Genomic DNA, 9,157 nt, shown 5'->3' on the forward strand with positions numbered 1-9,157 from the left:
TCAGAACATTTAGCCCACATGCGAATTTGGCCCACGAATTTCTCGTCCCACATGCGAATTTGGCCCATGAATTTCTGTGACAAATTAAGCCCACATGCCAATTTGGCCCATTAATTTCTCGTCACGATATGTAGCCCACATTGGAATTTGGCCGACAACTTTCCCGTCACAACATTTAGCCCACATGTGAATTTGGCCCACTAATTTCTCGTCACAACATTGAGCCCACATTTGAATTTGGCCTACTAATTTCTCGTCACTCATTGAGCCCACATGTGAATTTGGCCCACACAATTTGTGCCAACCAATTTAGCCCGCAAGTAAAATTGGCCCGCTAAGTTACCGTTCACAAAAGTAAGTCCTCAAATAAATTTGGCCCACTTAAATCTCTCCCACGAATTTGGCTGTCGAATGAATTTGGCCCATCTATACTCCCTTCGTCTGCGGATGCGCCTTCCGCGGCACGTCGCCGGGGACGGCGGCGCCGGCCGGCGACCACGGAGCTGTTGCCGCAGCTCCCGGAGTCCCCACCTGCTGCTCGTCCTCCGGCACCTGCGACGCCTCCCCGGGCACAGGTTGCGGGACGGACATGCCCACGCCTGCCGTTCCCCGAACGAGGCGCCGCTCGCCGGCGAGCTCGCTAGCTACCGGCGCTCTGCGTTGCCTGGCTCGCCGTTCGCCGGACAGGTGCATTGGGCGATGGAATTACATGGTAGACTGACCAAATTATGCAAACATTTGTGCATTTGAATGTGCTAGTTTGTTGTGGTATTGAGTTTCCAGGCTATTTCGTTGGAAAAAACAAAAGTTTCGAGACCATTTAACTGAATTTTTCTGATGAACCCTTAGCATTTTTTGTTTGTCACGATGCAGGGTGCCGTGGCCGGTGGATATTATTGTGCATGATGCAATGCAATTTGGGAAGTGGCATGTGATTTGATCTTCCAAGAAGTAATGGCAAAGGTACTCAGCGGCAACTGTTGCCTTCCTGTGATCTTAAACATCTTTGAAAAATCAACCCCAATATTCTTTATAGACTTCATAAGTTTCAAGTTTTTCTTGGTTTGATTGTAGACCCTGTTAGCGTAATTTTATTTGTTCATTTACTATACCAAGCAAAATTATGAAATTTTCTTTCATATTTTGTTCAGGACTGACTCAGATATATCTGAATTCTACTGCCACTACTCTGTTGCAAGTGTTGGTTCATGTGATTGATTGCTCCCATATTCACCTGGGCCTAGGAGCTTGGCTGATTTTTCACTCACATCTCTTGTCTTATTGGACGTTGTGGCGTTCGGCATTTGTTTCCAACAGTTCATTTCAATCATCTGAACATCAATGGAACTGTACACGCTACGCACACCGCACAGATGCTGAAGCTGCCTGTACTAAGCAGTTTTGCTGATTCAGTTTCAAGATCCCCTGGTGATGAAACATTTGATATTCTAATTAAACCAACACATATCCTTAAAAAATATATAGTTCATCCACGTGATAATGTACTAGTTAATATTATATTTGTTCCACAATATAATATTTTTTAATATTTTCTATATTTATATGGATTACCTTATATCAATGGATGAATAGAGACCAGAGTCCGCGTTACCACGGTTACCGCTGCAACGGTAACCGGGCTGTCCATCGGAGCACGGCTTCGACATGCCGCGGTTTTGCTATACAATATTGACCCAAATTCAAAAAAAGTTAAGGAATTTTATGGAAAAAATATAATGTAGAGATTGATTTGTAATGATGTTTGATGAAAAAAATTGATGAAAAAACTAAATTTATGAATGAATAAAAATCTAGCACCAAAAAATGGTTGGGTAAAATAAAAAATGGTACTGTTCAGAACACCTAGTTGAGTATTTATTTGATACATGAGGGATATATTTTAATGTTTGTGGCACTTAGTTGACTACATTGATACATGATACATAAGGCATATTTTTTATTGTATTAGCTATTTGTGATGTAGATAGCTGGTAATATTTTGTTATAGACTTTTTATTAATTTCTAGTATCCAAGCTGAGGTAAATTACATATACAGTCACATGTTTGTAAACATGTAATAGTTTTGTACGTAATATTTGGTTGTAGGTACACCTACGATGTCAAAATTTATCAAGAATTTAAAAAGATCCTGCCAAAATTTTGTTTTTTCCCCTATAACATGTTCTAAATGTCATAAATATAGCTACATACTATTTTCCTATTTTTCTTGTAATTTTACATATTTTTTCAAAATTAATTTGCATTTAATTGTCAGTAGACGTGGTTTTCGGTTGAAACCGTGCGATTTTGACCCAAAACCATACGGTCACTGCAGATTTTGAATCCAAATTTTTTTAGATTTAAATTTGTCGCGGTGTTCACGGTGACCGTGCGGTAATCGGGGCCCTCTCATGCCGCAGCATGGATGGAAAGGACGGTTTCGGGACCCTGATATAGAAATGGTTAAAAAGATTTGTGATATGAAGGACGGTTTCGGGAACCCTGATATAGCCATGGTTAAAAAGATTTGCGATATGAAATGGAGGGATCCGATTACATCCTAATAGCAGCAGTTGTCTATTGGATAAAAAAAGTGCAATTAACAGGGTTAGTTTGTTTCAGCAGCGAATGTATCTATCCATCCGTATGGGTACTCAGCGACGATGATAAAGTTGAGCTCAAAAATTGGACCCTCGAATGTATTATGTATACGTCCAACTCTTTCCCGATCAACGAATCTGGACCACGAGCGAGTTCAGCCCGATTAACAGACGCCATAAATCCTAGTGAATGAATTCGGAGGACGCGTGAATTCGGCGAGCCCAATTACCATTAACGAACACGGTATATCACTGAATTTGGCCCACTACTTTCTCTTCACAACATTTAGCTCACAAGCGAATTTGGCCCACTAATTTCTCGTCACAACATTGCGGCCACATGTGAATTTAGTCCACCACTTTGTCGTCACAACATTTAGCCCACTAGTGAATTGAGACCATCAACTTCTCGTCACAACATTGAGCTCACATCTGAATTTGGCCCACCACTTTATCGTCATAACATTTAGCCCACAAGTGAGTTAGGCCCACCACTTTATCGTCACCACATTTAGCCCACATGTGAATTTGGCCCACTCAAATCTTTCCAACGAATTCGGCTGTCCAATGAATTTGGCCCATCTAATCGTCTGCGGCTGCGCCTTCCGCGACCGCGACACGTCGCCGGGGACGGCGGCGCCGGCCGGCGACCACGGAGCTCGCGCCGCAGCTCCCGGAGTCCCACCTGCTGCTCGTCCTCCGGCACCTGCGACGCCTGCGAGGAGGAGGCGTTCGCCGGCGAGGGCCGGCGAGCTCGCTACCGGCGCTCTTCGTTGCCTGGCTCGCCGTGCGCCGGCCAGATGTATTGGGCGATTAAACAGGTAAAAAGGGCGCAATTACAACAGCTTCTCCACCTCGCTTTTATTTTGGTCTCTCTCTGTGCTGAGATTGTAGTAGAAAGCATATAGGAACAATGATCGTGCGGTGGAATTACATGGTAGACAGACCAAAATTATGCAAACATTTGTGCATTTGAAAGTACTTGTTTGTTGTGGTATCGAGTTTCCAGAGTTTTTCGTTTTAGAAAAAAAAAGTTTCGAGACTATTTTACTGAATTTTTCGGATGACCCTTAGCCATTTTTTGTTTGTCACGATGCAGGGTGATGTGGCCTGTGGATATTATTATGCATGATGCAATGCAATTTGGGAAGTGGCATGTGATATGATCTTCCAAGAATTAATGGCAAAGGTACTGAGCGGCCGGCAACTACTGTCTCCTGTTATCTGAAAAATCAATCCCAATATTCTTGATAGACTTCATAAGTTTCAGGTTTTTCTTGGTTTGGTTGTAGACCCTGTTAGTGTAATTTTATTTGTTCATTTACTATACCAAAGAAAAATCTGAATTTTTTTTCGTATTTTGTTCAGGACTGACTCAGATATATCTGAATTCTACTGCCACTACTCTGTTGCAAGTGTTGGTTCATGTGATTGATTGCTCCCATATTCACCTGGGCCTAGGAGCTTGGCTGATTTTTCACTCACATCTCTTGTCTTATTGGACGTTGTGGCGTTCGGCATTTGTTTCCAACAGTTCATTTCAATCATCTGAACATCAATGGAACTGTACACACTACACACATATGCTGCAGCTGCCTGTACTAAGCAGTCTTGCTGATTCAGTTTCAAGATCCCCTGGTGATGAAACATTTCATATTCAAATTAAACCAACATATCCTTAAAAAAATATGTAGTTCATCCCCACTTGATAGTGTACTAGTTAATATTATATCCATTCCAAAGTATAATACTTTTTAATATTGTCTATATTTATGTGAATAAACAAGACTCGATCAATTGATGATATAGACATGGTTAAAAAGATTTGCAATATAAAATTGAGGGAGTAGCAATTTGGTACACCAGGTTGAGCCAAATCACCTCAAAACAATATTGGCCATTGGATCCGATTACATCCTAATAGCAGCAGTTGTGGCCATTGAATTTGGCCCACTACTTTCTCATCACAAAATTTAGCCCACATGTGAATTTGGCCCACGAATTTCTTGCCACAACATTTAGCCCGCGCGTGAATTTAGCCCACTACTTTCTCATCACAAAATTTAGTCCACATATGAATTTGGCCCACGAATTTCTCGCCACAACATTTAGCACACGTGTGAATTTGGCCCACGAATTTCACTCACAACATTTAGCCCACATGTAAATTTGGCCCACAAATTTCTCGTCACAATATTTAGCCCACATGCGAATTTGGCCCGTACATTTAACTCCTCTTCACGCTCTCAAGTGAGTTGGGCCCACATAATTCATGCCAACCAATTTAGCCCACAAGTAAAATTGGCCCACTTAAATCTCTCCCACGAATTCGGCCGTCGAATGAATTTGGCCCATCTATACTCCCTTCGTCTGCGGCTGCGCCTTCCGCGACACGTCGCCGGGGACGGCAGCGCCGGCCGGCGACCACGGAGCTCGCGCCGCAGCTCCCGGGGTTCAATGAAAGCAACTTCTCACCTCGCGAAATTGATCTCTCTGTGCTGAGACTGTAGTAGAAAGCATATAGGAACAATGATCGTGCGGTGGAATTACATGGTAGACTGACCAAAATTATGCAAACATTTGTGCATTTGAAATTGCTAGTTTGTTGTGGTATTGAGTTTCCAGACTATTTCGTTATAAAACAAAAGTTTCCAGACTATTTAACTGAAAATTTCTGATGACCCTTTGCCATTTTTTGTTTGTCACAATGCAGGGTGCTGTGGCCTGTGGATATTATTATGCATGAAGCAATGCAATTTGGGAAGTGGCATGTGACTTGATCTTCCAAGAAGTAATGGCAAAGGTACTCAGCGGTGACTGTTGCCTCCTGTTATCTGAAAAATATTTGAAAAATCAACCCCAATATTCTTGATTGACTTCATAAGTTTCAAGTTTTTCTTGGTTTGGTTAAGGGCATCTGTAGACCCTGTTAGTGTAATTTTATTAGTTCATTTACTATACCAAGCAAAATTTTGAAATTTTTCTTCGTATTTTGTTCAGGACAGACTCAGATACATCTGAATTCTACTGTCATTACTCTGTTGCAAGTGTTGGTTCATGTGATTGATTGCTCCCATATTCATCTGGGCCTAGGAGCTTGGCTGATTTTTCACTCACATCTCTCGTCTTATTGGACGTTGTGACGTTCGACATTTGTTTCCAACAGTGCATTCAATCATCTGAACATCAATTGAACTGTACACACTACACACAGATGCTGAAGCTGCCTGTACTAGGCAGTTTGCGCAATGTCTTTTTCAGAGCTACCACTGATACTGAGACTCAAATTGCCATTAGATTTTATGCAATGACGCAGTAACCATCATGCCCTGGGTAATCTGAGACTTTGAAGACATTTGCAGCAAACTTATCCACAGTGTTATCTTTACAACATCTGGACTGAAACTGTCAAAATATCTCTGGATGAAAAAGCCCATGCATGCACAGGCAGAAATTCTTTCTGCATCACCATTCACCAGTCAGCTCCCATGGTCATTTCAGAAGGCCAAAACAAGATAGACAACGCACATTGCAGAAAGCAAACCATGCCCCCAATTGCTTAAACCCCTCTGCATCACTGGCTCACTGCATCAGATAATTGTCTTCTTGGATCATTTTATCTTTCCCGTGTCATTTCTCTGCATCGCATCAGGTCAATTCTATCACCTAACGCTGGAGTGCACATGCTGCTGGCCCATTTCGCTCCAGTCCATTCCAATATCCTGGACAGAGAGAGCTTCACTCCCTAATCTGCACTCGTGCTCATGCACATGCACTAACAGTGTGATAACAGTGTGATCTTTGATAGGGTCATCTAGTTTCAACACTGAATCTTCAGCAGGACATCTCCCTGTGGCATCGCCGTCGACGATCTTGGGGTGCGGTGACCGGCATAATAAGGGGTCATCAGCAGAAATTGTTGTCACAGAAAGACCCTCAGGTGATGAACCATTTGCCAAGTATGTAATATGTATGGCCCCTGGCAACAAGCGGCAGATAGGTCAGTCAGAAGAGGAAATTAGAGGTGAGGCCAAGTGCAATGCTTGTATGTGCAGACAGTGTTGGATCCAACATTCAGATTGCTGGCAATTAACAGGATTGTAGTGTGTCTCAGCAGCCAATGGGTTTTCTCCATGCTTATCAGCATCCACTTCAGGGGGTCTACTGATGATGATAAACTTGAGCTCAAAACATCAGGAATCAAGGACATAAAAATATATTAGCAGAAACAGGGAAGAGGGCACAGGGAAAAGGCGCAAAAATCGCTTTATTCTCGCAACGCGAAGAAATGCCATTCCAGAATGGAAAAGGAAAAATAATACAGGCAAAGGATGCAACTGTATGCCGACAAGTGGATCCATATCAATGGCCTTAAGCCGTCCTTTTAATGGTCAGAGATGCAAATGCCTGCCTTCCATAGAGCCTAACCTAAGCTTGTTAATGCTTCTTTGGCCTCTTTAAATTTTCTAAGTCCCTTCCACTTAGCCAGCTTTTAGGCCATATAATTATCCCGTACCACGCCCTACACTTTGCTTAATGCTCACATGAATGCATCACTGAAGAAGCATCACAAACCGGAGTTCATTGGATGGGAGAATCGATCGACAGTATGAAAGCTTGCCATGTTATTCTGTCGGGATTGCGAGCAAGATTAGTTTAATGACAGTTGAGACTAAGTGCTTGGCTGCTTTGAATCAAGAATGTGATCTTTGTTATCATAACCATATATGAGATATGCAGTCTAAGATATAGCAACAGATTAGGATGAATTAGGAAGCATCATGCGAAAATTCACGGTGCACCGGAGCTGAGGAGAAAATATTTTCTGTTTTGCAGAGTGGAGCATGATTTGCTATGAAAATATGGTCAAGATAGGTACAACAAGTTGCTGGGCATATTCTCTTCCAATCCTATATATAGGGCCTCTCTTCTCTTCACAATTAGGCTCAATTGTTAATGCTATTGCCTGTCTATTCATGGCTTACAAGCCAGTAGATTGTCTAGGGTATGCTTTGCCTCAAAGATTAGAAAAAGTTGATAACACTGACATCTTTCCTTCCAAGACTTGAAGTCAATCCAACTCATAGTTGCCAAAAGGTCATTAAACTAGTAACCTATGCTGTACATACATTGTGATGTTGTCTCAAGATTACATGGACAGTTGGTGAAACTACCTACAGTACATCTTGCACAAGTTATTCTGAATAATGTGTTTCCTCTTAAACTGAAACTGAAGCCCATGTATTCAGATTGCCAAGTCATGCATTTTATATAATTCCTTCTTTAATTTGGACACTCCAATGCCTCTGTGAGATGTCACAATCAACTGCCAGTCGTAACTAAACTAAACAGTGAGCTCAGTATCAAACAATCTTGTTTCTTACAATCTAATGCTGAGTTCTTGTTAGTCAATATCATCCCATTTGTCTTCTTAAATTTGTTTCCCAAGATGCTGCTACCTTGATGCCTTCAGCTACCATAGGTGACAACTGAACTAGTCCATTTAGTTGAGCTAAGAACTAATATTATGGGTCAGTGAGCATAGTACATACATGGGCTTAAACAACTGTTGTGATGGCCATAAGCTAGCATCATTAAGATTAGATTAAGCATTAAGCATGGGGGGACCAAGACATTGCCAAATAGAAGGCAAGAAGCTCCCACATAATCCCACTGCATACGACAGATCCAACAGCATAACATCCGAATAATCTCCACATTATTGTCATGGCATCTGTTAATGATCAAGTTGATCTGGTTACTGAATTTTTTTTTTTTTGGTTATTGTCTTCAACCTTCTCTTTCCCCATCCAGTCATCAAACCAAACAGGATGCTGTAATGCCTTGTTTCTCCTAGACCCTTTAATTGTCTCTGTCTCATGGTTTGGCTGCCATATGATTGTTCATGGTACAGCTCATCATGATGGAATTACACATAAACTTCTTCAGTTGTTAGTATATTCTTCAGATACTCCCCATGTGAATGACAAAGATCCTTGCGCATCTCGGACCGATTATCGCGATTTTAGCACACATTATCGTGATCCATTTTTAATATGCATAATCCTTTTGGTTCCTCTTTTTTTAAAATCTTTGGAGTGTAGAGACAAACAAAACACAAAGAAACAGCATAACAACAAAAACAATTTGAATGTCAACACCAACTGGATTCAAACATTTGCAAGTTGCTATCGAACATTTCAGCATTATGCTGAGTCAGTGAAGACTGAAGAAAATACTACTGAAGTACTAGGAAAAGGTTCATATCATTTTCAGAACTTTCCAATAGTTTCCAAGCAGCTGTGTGTGTAGTTTTGACGCCAAGCAGGAGATTGATCAGATGGACAGCAAGGGTAGGTTGCAAGGAGATGTCAGCTTGTGTTGGATAAGCAGGGTATCGAAAGCAAATGACGAAGGCATTAGGGCACTAAGTTCACTTTGGTCCAAAGCAAGTACAGTTGTTGGGTGCCGTTAGTTAAGCCCACCCTTGCCGTTAGGTTTTCAACACTAACTGACAGGTGGGACCAGCCAAGTGATTGTTCATGAGGATTTTGTA

The 9,157-nt window shown here is 41.7% G+C and overlaps 2 long non-coding RNA genes across 2 annotated transcripts; both read left to right on the forward strand.

Annotated features, from left to right (window-relative positions):
- The first annotated feature begins 422 nt into the window (after positions 1-422).
- On the forward strand, positions 423-1,523 carry LOC107305064. Its single transcript, XR_001551162.1, has 3 exons — positions 423-712; positions 874-963; positions 1,152-1,523. It is a non-coding gene; the product is annotated as an uncharacterized LOC107305064 (long non-coding RNA).
- A 1,807-nt stretch (positions 1,524-3,330) lies between these two features.
- LOC107305114 lies at positions 3,331-4,294 on the forward strand. The gene is made up of 3 exons (XR_001551206.1): positions 3,331-3,422; positions 3,701-3,790; positions 3,970-4,294. It is a non-coding gene; the product is annotated as an uncharacterized LOC107305114 (long non-coding RNA).
- The last annotated feature ends 4,863 nt before the right edge of the window (positions 4,295-9,157 follow it).

Source organism: Oryza brachyantha, chromosome 1 (assembly GCF_000231095.2).
Source record: "Oryza brachyantha chromosome 1, ObraRS2, whole genome shotgun sequence".
Classification (NCBI taxonomy): Eukaryota; Viridiplantae; Streptophyta; class Magnoliopsida; order Poales; family Poaceae; genus Oryza; species Oryza brachyantha.